Raw genomic sequence first — 13,738 nt, forward strand, 5'->3', positions numbered from 1 at the left:
GCTGAGGTCACCATACTGACCTCTGGCTGGAGCCCTGCAGCTGAGACCACCTTGTGGGTCTTAGGTTGGAGCTTTGGAGATGAGGTCACCACATTGACCATTGGCTGGAGCTCTGCAGGTGAGACCACCTCGTGGGTCTCAGGTTGGAGCTTGTGGGCAGAGGTCACCACGTTGACCTCCGGCTGGAGCTCTGCGGGTGAGACCACCTTTGGGTCTCAGGTTGGAGCTCTGGAGAGGAGGTCGCCATGTTGACGTCCAGCTGGAGCTCTGCGGGTGAGACCACCTTTGGGTCTCAGGTTGGAGCTCTGGAGAGGAGGTCACCATGTTGACCTCCAGCTGGAGCTCTGCAGCTGAGACCACCTCGTGGGTCTCAGGTTGGAGCTTTGGAGATGGTCACCACATTGACTATCGGCTGGAGCTCTGCAGGTGAGACCACCTCATGGGTCTCAGGTTGGAGCTTGGGGGCAGAGGTCACCACGTTGACCTAGGTGGTGAATGGCAGGACAGGATTATCTGCCAGGCTGACCCCCCCAAAAGATGTTTCAGTTCAGCCTTGGATTCTGGACTCTATCACAAATAGTCCCACAAACTGAGTTACATTTTCAAGTCCACTGGCTCCAGTGGTCACTAGAAGCTCCGCCCACTGGCAGGCTAGGCTGAAGAACCGGGAGAACATGAACCTTATCCATTGATTCTCATCAGGCTTGGGGTCTGCTAGGCTCGCAAAATAGAACTGGCAGTCAACAAGAAAATATTCCGGATAGTCAAAAACCCCATCATACAGGTCCAGGAGATCTATGCCAGTCCACTGGGGAAACTGGATCAAATCCAAAGCTGGGACAATTTGCTTGGTTTCCCTAGCGTGACATCTCCTCCATCTTCTTTTTGCATCAATGGTGAGGTGAAGTATTCTGTCATGTAATCCAAGTAATGGAGGTTAGGACGGATGAAAGTGCAGATAAGAGCTTGTATTAAAGAGAGACAAGCAGACTAATCCAAATCATGAGACAAAAGCGTAATCAAAAAACAAGCAATGGGTCAGGCGATCTGCAAACGGGCATAAAACAGGCAAGGCAAAAGCATGTAATGAGAAACAAGATCAAAGACTATGAAAAACAAACACAAAAGCTTGGTATGGTGGTAACAATACTTCACAAAGAGGGAATGCCTAAAAAGTCCTTTTAAACTTTGATTGTGTGATTGTGTGTGAGATTGGATGTGTGTGCGTCATTAGAATGAAAGTAAATGTTCTGGGAATTGGGGTCCATAGCGGCCATGATCGTAGGCTGCAGTGCAGGATGGGAAATGTAGTCACTGGTTTGCTGTGATATGACACAACATACACACACTTGCCAGATTTTTGGGTCCACCTCGCTAAAACTACAAGTTTCTTTTTTATTTTTTTAAATATTCTTGCAAATTCTAAAATTTAAAAGAGATCACATAATACTGACGTGCTTCTGTTTAATCCACCCTATTTATTTCAGTAAGGGAAAACTAAATATTAAAAACATCTTAGTACTACACAATACCGTTCAGTATCCTAAACTACAGCCTCCAAAAAGACCATAAAGTTGAACTAACAGCCCTGCAAAATTGTCTCAGAAAACAACATTGTAGCATTCATGCAACTGTCAACAGTACAGCTGCTGTATGTGTATGCACAACAAATATCTTTTGAAACACCTCAAAATTATTTTTCAGTTCTTTTGGGTAGCTGAAGTTGAGTGCGTATATCAACCCCAATAGAAGGGCACATCCAGGTCTTGCAGGACCTCTGTTCCCTCAATAACAATCCTTGCGCTGGCTGGGTCAGAATTTGTGGCACCTCTAGTTATGATAATCTTCATTACTTCATTTGTAATATCCACATCGTCCTAAGTAGGTCAGAATCAATGTCAGTGTTTTAAGTCATATTTAAAATCTGAGTAATATAAAGTACAGTGTGTCTGAACGTAAGTGTCTGATTTACCTACCAAGTGCTCTTTAAAGCGATCTTCCTCCTTTTCTCTGAGATACAACAAATGCTAGTCCTAAGTAGGTACGAGCATATCTGCTGTGCTACAACATTTTCTAAGATCTTGGAGATAAAGGGGAGATTTGATATAGGTCTATAGCTGGAAAATTAATCAGGGGTTTAATAACCGCTAGTTTTAATCATTTAGATACATAGCCAGTGCTAAGGGAAGAATTTACTATTTTTAGAAGGGGTTTGATTACTTCTGGAATAATCTGTTTAAAGAAACATGTAGGTAGGGGATCTAGTATACACATTGATGATTTTGATGAGTTCAGTCTCTCGAAGGAAGTAAAACATTCTAATCTTTGATGTGATATTATATATATATATATATATATATATATATATATATATATATATATATATATATATATATATATATATATATATATTATGTACAGGGTTAGTCATAAGACTGTCTGGTTTTAAATTAATAGTCTGAATTTTTATATTTTTTATATTTTAAATTTAATAATTTTGCCAGTGAAAAAATTAATGAAATGCTTGATGCTATATAGTGATAGTGTGCAAGTTTCTGTGGTGGTTTTATTCCTAGTTATTTTTGCTACAGTATTGAATAAGAATCCAGGATCATTTTTGTTATCTCCTATTAAGGTGGAGAGAGAGACTGATCTAGCATCACTAAGAGATTTTCTATAGTTCAGTAGGCTCTCCTTCCATGCTGTTTGAAATATTACCAATTTCGTTTGACCCCATTTATGTTTTAATTGTCGAGTGGTCTGTTTTAAGGTACGTGTTTGATCGTTATACCAGAGTGCTATCTTTTTCTCTCTAATTATTTTTCTTTTAAGTGGAGCATACTTATCTAGTGTGTAACAGAACATTAACTCTAAGCATTTAATCACCTGATCAAGTTCTTTGGGATCAGACAGTGATCCAATCATAGCTGATATTGCTGGGAGGTTATGGATAAAACTCTGTGCAGTAGATGACGTGAATGCACGTTTGATGCGACAGCATGGCAAGGTGCATATATTATGATCAACACGCAATTTAAAGGAGATGAGATAACGGTCTGAGACAACTTCAGAAAACTGCGAAATGTGATTATATTTTCTATATTTAATCCATATGTTAAGGTGAGATTTATTTCCCTGTTTAATATTTTGTATAAGAGTTTTAAATGTTTTATTTAATTTAAATGTTTATGTGAGATTAGGCTAATTGATGTCATGAGTCATTTATATTTCAATATAATTGTGTTGAGTATGAGAAGTAGTGCTGTGGCGCTAGTGCGAGTGACGCACTGAGTTCATGTTGGAGTCGGGGTACATGCCCAAGAGAGAGCACAAAAGTTAGTTAGTCAGTGACCCAATGAGGGAATGAATCTCTGACAATAAAGTCAGTATAAGCCTTATTTCTAAGTGTGTATGCCTGCATTATTCGAACCCGTTTAGAGATTGGACCTTCACAAGTTCTCCTTAACCCCTCTTACATTAATATTAGGTCAAGAGTGTGACCACCACTATGAGTGGGTCCTATTACATTCTGATTGACCCCTACTGAATCTAGAATGGACAGATCTGCTGTTCTCAGAGGGTCTTCTGGGTTATCAAAATGAATAATAAATTTGCCAACAATTAAAGCTTTGTCTAGAGAAACAACCAGGTTCGAGATAAAATCCGCAAATTCACCAAGGAATTCAGAATATGAATTAGGTTACTGAAAATTTCTAGATTTTTGTTTAGCCCTGGGAACAGACACAGTCTAGATATTGTGGAACCTAGGTGACGACTCATAGCAGTAAGCAGACGATCGGTTTAGCCTGCTTTTCTGCTCCCTGGCCTCGGCTCCGGATTGTCACAGATTAACAAGGCCTGTTCTGAGACTATGTGCTATGCTGCAAGAAATGAGAGTAGCACCTTCCTGAGTGGGATGGATACTGTCCTGTCCTAACAGGCCAGCCTTGCCCTCAAAACCACTCCAATAATGTATAAAGCCCACATTGTTTTCGGAGCACCACCTGCTATCACATCCAGCAGACACTGAGCATGTTTGTATTCATTACAAATTGTGTTTCTGACCATCTGTCAAATTTATGTCTGCTATTCACAGCACCACTCAACTAACTCAACATCACCTACTTGAAAAAAGTTCATTTTTCTATTTATAATGTTACATTTAGTCATACCTCTAGCAGCATGTTCTTTATACACTGAATATTCATTTTTGCAGCCCCTCATTTTGAGGACAGCAAGGACATTATTTTTGGGGAGTACTTGTCCAGTTTTGCCCTGAACGTTGTCTCCAGGTTAACAGTGGTGATCTTTCTGAATTCTTTGTTTATCTGTTTTAAAATAAGGCACAAATAAAACAGGCACAATTTGTTAATGTAGAAAGTGTACTATTATAGCACATACTACAATCTATTTCATGAAAAAATATTTACTTGAGCATCAAAAAGAGCAGGCCATCTGTCTTTTAAGTCATTTACTGGTGGTGCTTGATTGACAACTTCCTGCCTGCGAATCAGGAATGTCTTTGCCATGTTTTCACTGATGATGACCCAATCGATGTTCCTCTTTTTTACTTCATTAAGGAGCTCCGCTCTTTCATGTTCCAAACTTCCTTTGGCTTCTGCTTGTGGTTGAGGGAGTAAATAGTTCAACACTGCCTTTCTCTGATTTTTTTATATTTTTTGCAGGTGCTTTTTCATGTGCTTGCTTCTTTTTGAGAGAGTTCACATGAAGCTCAGGGCATCCAAGCCCTCTCAGTTTCAATCTATAGTTGCCCATTTTATATTTAAGTCTTTGTTGCCATCTATAGCATCCATTATACCAGGGCAGTGGTAGCTCAGTGCTTAAGATGTTGGACTACTGATCAGAAGGTCTTAAGTTCAAATCCCAGCACTGCCAAGCTTCCACTGCTGGGAAGGCCTCGAGCAAGGCCCGTAACCCTCAACTGCTCAGTTGTATAAATGAGATTAATGTAAGTCGCTCATGGCGCGTCTTCCAAATGCCATAAATGTAAATGTAGATATATGAACCTAGTTCTTTAAGGCAAGGATGCTTCTGAATCAGTGCCTCAGCAACATCAGACAACTGTGAACTTGTTGGGTAGGCAGCATACTGAACGTTGCTTTCAGACAGTTTCTCAAAGATGTCTGGAAGGATTGTGGTTGAGTTGAATTCCATCCTTCTTGAAAGCTTCATTTCCTGAGGCAAATACAAGTTCTGTGTCATAAGCAAAGTGAGGTACTGGAAATTCAGTAGGCCACCGCTGTGAACGTTGAGTCTTTTATTCAAGTGATGAAAGAATCAGTGTATCCTGTGATCCAGAAGAGCAACTGCTAGAAGGATGGATGGAGGTCACTGAAGTATAGACCGAGGGTGCTGAGGTATGGATGGAGGCGTCTGATGCACTTTCAATGGAACTGTCCACTTCAGTAAAGGTCAGAGTAAGTTCAACAATGTCACTTGTTGAGCTAAGAGAAAAATATTTCTCTCTAAATTCAAGTTGGGATGTCTCTCTCACTATAGACTCAAGTTCATCCACAATCCCAGGGATTCCATAAGGCAAGTCCAGTTTACCAATGTCATGGAGACTTTGGATCATTCCTGAAGAATGATCCAAAGTTTTGCTGGATGAAACATTAGTCTGCAAGAAAAATCAGAATACACTGTCACATCCCTTAGATATTCAATATCTGAGGGGAATTATTAACACTGATAATTACTTAAATTATAAGCTTTGGACTTGGACTTTGCTCTATAAAGTAGCATGCAGAAAGAAATTATCTTTCATATTACAATGACATTTTTAATCAACAAACTCACACTAAGTCATAAGTTTGTGTCAACACATGTCCAAAAGTAGACTTCTACAGACCCCAATCTCTTCTTGCAGTGATAATCAGCATGGTCTGGCTTCAAAAGCCATTCAAGAGTACTGGCAAAGCAAGACACTAATATTGCCTAAGTATAGAGTCAACATTCACATTTTAACTGTAAAAATATTAAAGGAATAGAAGTTAGACATATTAGCAAGCAAAATAAAAGCTATAGCACATCAGAGGAGATCTGATAGAAGCATCGAAGCATTTATCTCACTGTTTGAAGAAATAAGTGAAAATTATTATTTGTGCTCGGGTGTAGGGCGAGAACATTAATGTAGAAGCCTCATCATTTTCATTTCATATTTATGGAGAGGATGATGCCATTATTGATTATGCCTTTTATGAGGTCTTGTGGGTTAAGCCAAAAAATGACAAGGTGTAATGACTACTTTGTCCTCTATGGTAAATAAATGTAGGACTTCTGGGTCACCATACGCTTTCCTGCAACTGTGTATGCTACCACTGGGAAGATGTCAGACAGCTCAATAACTTTAACACTTTGTATGTTTTCAAGCTCATAGCTTGAACATCTAAAATGTTCAATATACTGGGCATTGAAACATTTCACAATGAAGCCAACATTCCCATTAACAGCAGCTATTTGAATCAACTCCACAAAATATGGCAGACCACCTGTTGAACCATGTGCCAAGATCATTCCAGTGGAGTAACTGGTGCCACTGTAACCTACTGTGTTTGCCATCTGGACAAACGACTCACCAGGGAATTTTGTTTCCAGTGCTTGCTTAATGTCTTCCCTCAGCACAGTCAAATCCACCATTGACAGTTGTGTTACCAAGATGGTTGGCCAATTTGACTTGAGTTGGTTGGCCAAGCTGACTGCCATGTAGATGGTATGAAAGCATTAACTGATACTTCACAGCAAGAGACAACCGAATGTTTCGGAAGCTGCAGGTAGGCCTGACCACACGCATAAAAAAGCTTATATTCAGCTTCAAAGCACATAGTTCACAAAGACACAAGTGGACCAAAAGCTTTTATCAGCTGTGGGAAGTGCTCTAGAAAATGATGCTTCAGAATGAGTCTTTCCTGAGGGAAAGCCTCCAGGTATCTGTGCCGATGCTCAGAAAACTTGCTGTCAAGGAAACAGGTAGTTGAGTCTGTATGAACAGAAGAAAGGATGAGTTCAACTATGTCCTTAAGGTTCAGAAGGACTAGCCATGTTGGTTCACTCTGTGGTATTGTTTCTCCAACTATCAGGGGAAAGAGGCGAAGCAAAGCCCAATTTTCATGGGCATTTCCACCAACAATTTTTCTTGCAGCAAAATTCAGTGGAACTGGTAGTGGTGCATCTCGATTATCTGACCATTTGTATGGGAACTCTTTAATTAATTCATTAATTAAGTTCATTGAGTGTGAAATATTTACCTTAAATTAAAGCATTTAGCCACAGTGCTAACTCTAAAGGTACAATACCTTCAAAGAGATCATGTAACAAATCAGGTGGGTTGCCAGATAGAACATGAAAATGTTTGAGTTTTTCAGTCAGTAGGAATTATCTCTTTACTCCATAACAATGAGACTCACTTTCATCTCTCTGTGCTGCCGGAACATGCTGCCTGTTGTATTATCTTTGGACAAAATGCCCCTGTTCTAAATTCACTTACTTGAAACTGGGATCGTTCTCCAAGATAGAACCTGCAGACGTGTACTTGAGAAGCTCTCCACAAATCCTGTGGGCACCAAGGTTATCTGCAACAACACAATACACAGTACCTTGGACTCGTATGCCTAACAAAGGAATGTAAAGTCCTTCCTCTTATATTTTGGCAAGATCTTTTAGCAGTGGTTCTAACACAACACTATAGCCAAACTGTTTTATATCATCAGCCTCAGTGAGGATCTGAGCAAAGGTGGCACATTAGCTAAAAGCCAATACATGGCAGTAATTTTGTGTTTTTTTCTTGACATGCCAAGTGGATTGCACTCTTCAAAATCATCCACGTTCAGAATAAGAGAAATGGCTGGATTCTTTTCTGATAGCAATTTATTGTTTTAAAAATTTTTGCTACCATGAAATGACTTGTACTGTAAAACTCGAATTTCCGAACTCCTGTCTGCTTCACAAGCTGTGTGTGAGCAAATCCTGGACCTCTTTTTTCTTCAAAACCTCATGTAAGGACTTCAAAATAGGTACATATCGGAAACTTCTCTGCTCCCTGGCACTGAGCAAATACTATATGGGTTCCACCATGGAAAAATGCTCCTTGAAATATTCTCTTCTTTTGTAGGAGGTGGAAAGAGGGCCATTACTCCTTAGAGCTAACGTAATTGGGTTGCACTCACATAGGTTTGTCACCATCTCTGAGATGATTAAATCATCAACCTCACAATTACACTTCTGTACGCATGACTGTAAAATATCTTTTAAAATAGGTCTTCCACTAACTCATTCATACACATTTGTGGTTCATTAAATGTGCTTTGCAATTTCAGCAGCAGGTGGGATATATTTTTCTCAATTAAGATAGGCAATTCTCTAATTTCTTCATCTTCTGGATCTTCACTCGCTGCTCTCTGACGATCGCCCCCTGCCATTAAAGGATTGACATACCTCTGCAAAAGCTCAGGCTTGAAGTCGTCTAGTGAGTGAGGAGTGTGTTTCTGGCTCCAATGAGAGGCAAATGTTCCATGAATGTTTGTTTTGAAAGAACAATTTTCAGAAACACAAGAAACAGTTGACATTTTTTAAATGATGACCAATGTGCTTAAAGTATTCTCTTTCTGTGGAGATAGTGTTTAAAGAGCAGCATGGACATTTAAAAGACAGGAGTTCTGTGTGTGTCACTGTTGCATGGGTCGAATAGCTTCTTGACAGATGGGTTCACAGGCTGTCCCATGTTTTAAATGAGCAACACCACTCCCAATAAAGACAAGGGAGATATTCTCCGCCATGGCCATGTCTAAGTCTATAATGCTTTAAGAAATATTTTTTTCTTGCCATTTCAAATTTGCTAATTTTACAGATCCAATTAATTTTCAAAAACTAATCAAAGTTTTACAAGTATTACTTGAACTTAAATTTTAGGTGATTCAGAGCTGTAGTGTGTCACGATTTCCCCACGCGCTACGTGCCGGAGCACACAGCGTTCTCCGAAGCTTGAAGCATGAGCACGTGCTGCAGGTTCACATATGATACTGACTTTGTTATTTTTGACGTGTGTGTTTTGTTATGGTTTAAGTCCTGTCTCTGCCCATGTATTGTCATTGGTTGTTTCCCTTACGTGGCATCATTGTTCTCAGCTGTTTTGTGTTTCAACCCTGATTATGCTCGTTATTTAAACCCCGCGTGTGTCTATGTTCAGTGTGAAGTATTATGTGAGTGTTACCACTATACCAAGCCTTTATATTTTGTTCCTTGTGTTTTGTTTCATGGTTTTTGATCTTGCTTCCAGTTTCTCATTTCATGCTTTGCCTTGCCAGTTTGATGCCTGTTTGCCGGTCGCCTGGCCCTTTCCCTGTTTTGACCACGCTTGTGTTAGATGATTTGGATTTGTCTTCCTATATCTCTCATAATAAAGCTCTTTACTGCAATTGCATCCGTCTCAAGCCTCCATTACGTGACATTGTGCTTACAGCTAGTCCAGCATCAGTCTTACAGTAATCTATAACATACAATAATATAGAACTTATGTTGCCTATGATGCTGCATTTTTAATATCGAAGCTGAAAAACAAGAGAAAATCAGTTTGCAAAAAAGGCACAGAAATGGGCTTTTATCTTGTGCTTAAAAGGGAAAACTACGATGCAAGAAAAATTCAGACATATTTAAACATATGATCTGACAGTGAAACCTTGTGATATAAAAGATTTTAAACAAATTTTACGTTGTATTAATATTGTAGTCTTAAATGTTGCTGACTAATGAATCTTTCCAAACTGTGAACAAAAAAATGTAAAATTACGGAGAAATAAAGCAATTATAGACCCATTTTAATGATTATAAATTAAAAGAAATGTGCAGCTGCCCAACTATCAAACATTATGCAGCAGACTGAAATATGAAAAATATGAAAAAAAAACCCCTCAAATGTTGTAAAGTCAAATAAAAAAAAAAACGCTCAAGGTTTACAAGATGGGTCAATTATATTAACTTAAGCATCAGCACAGCAGATAAAAATGGCGTGCACACACGTTAGTATATTATCAAGCATTAAGTAATGTGATTAAATTAACTAGCTGGTGGCTTTTGTAGCCTGCGTTTACAGACTTGGACCCAGAATGTTCTTTAGCTGTGGCACAATGAAAATTTGACCTCAAACAAAAACAACGTGCATCGATTTAAAAGGAAATATACACATGCAGTTGTTTGCCAAAGCAAGTCTTCATCAACCCAGTACAAACTTTAAATTCGCACGAAGCTATACATGTTCAGTGTCAAGTAACGTCATTTAGCTACTGTAAAACAAAACATAAAAAGTCTATTTTGAAGACACTAGCTAGCTAAAAGTCTTTAGAATTGCTGAATTAGCTTAGGGCAAGCTGTAATTTCAGTTTTGGTGTCATGTGACAACGATTTCGTGCACTGTAGCTGGTAGCTGCTGCAATTAAAACAAAGCAAAAATAGTTAATCACTAATAAGCCTTAAATGAAAATGCAAATAACATGTTTCTCCCGCTCCTAGTGGTAGTCCTGCTCTGGCAGCAAGACAAGTCCGGTCAAATTCAGCCTTTACTCAGCTTTCACAGGATGCTCAGTAGATATACAGGTTTCACTAACTTAATACTTCTCTGTTGTTACGTGAAGGTAAAACTGTTTATTGAAAATCCATATATAATTAATTAAGACAGTATTCTTTATTTTCATTTTGACAGACTTCTAAAATGAGTTATCAACTCACTAATACAAGTACCTAACAAACTTCATGTTTTATTCTGAAAATGTTCTTTAGTTTAAGCTTTAATAACTAACCCCATGAATCATTTTTTAGAGTGGAATAGTTTCTGTGAACCTGTGCCACCGTAGCCAAGGTGGTCTTCTGCAGTCAATCTGCCTCGAGGAACAAGTTGTTGTGCATTCTGAGATGCTTTTCTGCATGTCATGGTTGTAAAGAATTTTTTTTTTTTTAGTTACAATAGCCTTCCTGTCAGGTTTCAGTCTGGCCAGTCTCCTCTACCCTTTCTTTGCTTCTAACTGGATGTTTTTTGTTTCACCGTTCTGAACCATTTGCACCATTCTGTGTAAACTCCAGAGAATGTTTTGCATGAAAATCTTTCAGCAGGAAATCAGCAGTTTCTGAAATACTCAAAAACCGTGAAATATGACATGGTCAAAGTCAGTGAGATGACATTTTTCCCCATTCTGACATTTTTCCCATTTGATGGGAAAATTAACTGATGTAACTGTATTTATGCCTTCCACTGCTGCCGCATGATTGACTGATTGGATAGTTGCTTGAATGAGCAGGTGTACAGGTGTTCCTAATAAAGTGACTGGCAAGCATAGACATGTGTATGATTTAGCAGTACTAAATGCATGGATTTGGACACAGCAGCTTTGTTAAACCCATGGGCATCACCAATGGTCTACAGAAATTCCCTAGTGGCAAGGAAATGGGCGGCTGTCAAGAAGTGCACAGTGGGACGGGCAGAGGATAAAATATTTGTAAATAAAGAGAATAATTATTTCTCTTTGGATAACCTGTTTCTCTTTATTAACACACCATCACTGAGAGGGTATAAGGGCTTCATATTTAATTGTACATTATAGTGGCATTAACACAAATAGCTCAGTCATTTCTGATCCAAAACAGTGTACAATGAACAGTCTCCATCTCCTACAGTAGATGCAGCATTTATCATTCCTTCCTTACATTCTTTTTTGCTGTTGTTACATAATAAGTTACTACCTGCTTACTGGAGATTTTGTTGGTGAGCGTTGCTTAACAATTATTATTAGGATCTGCTGCATCAAGTGTCATGTTATAGGACTTTGGCCAGAAAATCTGACCGGAAGCCATACTGCTAAATTGAAACTGATTTCCAGAAATCACAATTACTACACTGATTTGTGACAAAAACCCTGAATGTATTCTCATTATATAAGGCTACATAGTTATTTGCATATTTGTCTTCTTCACATTTCCTTTGAACTTAAGGTACCAATTCTAAACACTGACCTTTGTGAATACATGAGATCAGTCTGTAATTTACAGGCAAGTTTATATACCAGAACATATCAAAACATACCAGAATGACCTCAGTAATCCGGTTATGTGAGCGAGTTGTGCAACATGCAGAATGATAATATAGGTGACTTTGTCTTTGAGTGTGTGTGTGTGTGTGAACATGAATCACTGTGGTTGTGGGCAGTTTGACTGAATCCTGCAGCAGCCACTGCATGATATATGTTTATTTATATTTCATTCTCGTTTATTTGGTTTATCATTTAGATTATAGCAGCTGGTTACAATGATACACCCTTTCTTACTTAGTGATTTACCACACAGCTTTAAGGAGGGAGATGCTCTGGGAGTTGAAATTTGAGTGAAAAAATAAGTCTATGCAAAATAACATATCTGGTATTAACTAGTTCAGAGGCATAAGCACTTAAACAACAAGATTTTACCCTGTGAGCATGCTTAGATCTAAAACCAAGAACATCCCATGCACGCTGAAGGCAAGGATCTGACTTGCCTCTCTGGGGTGTAGTTCAGAACCGTGGTTTAGAGGAACTGTCATGCTGAGCCTTTTAAGGCCTGAAAGCAAGGACAAGAGTTTTGTATTTGATCCTTGCTTCAACAGGGAGTGAATCAAATATCCTATGCAGTAGCTTCAGTAAAGTAGTCACGTGAGAAGTTGTACAGGACATCAGCAGCATAATGCTTGATGCTTTGTAGATGAGCAGTAGTTCATGAAGAGCAGCCAGTATGGTGTTGTAGTAGGCCTGACTAGAAATGACCAATGCCAGGTTAACAAATGTGTGCTCTTCTAATATTGTGGAGTTTATGAGTACACAGTAGCAGGGAATGGCTATCACTATGCTTTTTTAACTGGTAGGCAGGCGGGTGTGAAATCTGGTGTCTGGCTGAAAATGACTTACTGTTGGGCTACTGCAGGAAGAGTCAGTGGTAAACAATGTGTGATTCATGGGTGGAACACTCTGGAACATTATTTATTTATTTTTTTTTGCTTGTAGACAGGACTTATCTGTGATTGGACTTACTGGGTTGAAACTTACTGTTTATTCTCTGACACTTTGTAGATTAATACTGTAGATGTTTTGACTTTGGGAAGTTTTAGGACAGCCAGACAATATATTCTGGGCATCTTATTTTCTTTTCAGTCTTCTTGTCCCTCTTTTCCCTTTCCATTTCTTCTCACATTACAGTTTAGAAATCTTCTCATCTTGTGTGTTCTGTATGGAAACAGCTTTCTCTCTGTCCAGTACACTATAGGGCCTTTATATGTTGTGATGATGTAGTCTGACTATTCCAGTGCACAGTGGGGGAAAGATTGTTGGACTCAGCCCACTCGTCGATAACTGGTATTAAGTCTGGCCATTCCGGTGTCCTTTAACCTTTCTCATCAGAATTGCTGCTAACTGAATGTTTTTTGTTTCACCATTCTGCACCATTTGCACCATTCTGTGTAAACTCCAGAGAATATTTTGCATGACAATCTTTCAGCAGGAAATCAGCAGTTTCTGAAATACTCAAAAACAATGAACTATGCCATGGTCAAAGTCAGTGAGATGATATTTTTTCCCCATTCTGATGTTTGATGTGTATCTGCATCTGTATTTATGCATTCCACTGCTGCCACATGATTGACTTATTGGCTAGTTGCTTGAATGAGCAGGTGTACAGGTGTTCCTAATAAAGTGACTGGCAAGCATAGACA

This window comes from Ictalurus punctatus, chromosome 19, assembly GCF_001660625.3.
Source record: "Ictalurus punctatus breed USDA103 chromosome 19, Coco_2.0, whole genome shotgun sequence".
In the NCBI taxonomy this organism is placed as follows: Eukaryota; Metazoa; Chordata; class Actinopteri; order Siluriformes; family Ictaluridae; genus Ictalurus; species Ictalurus punctatus.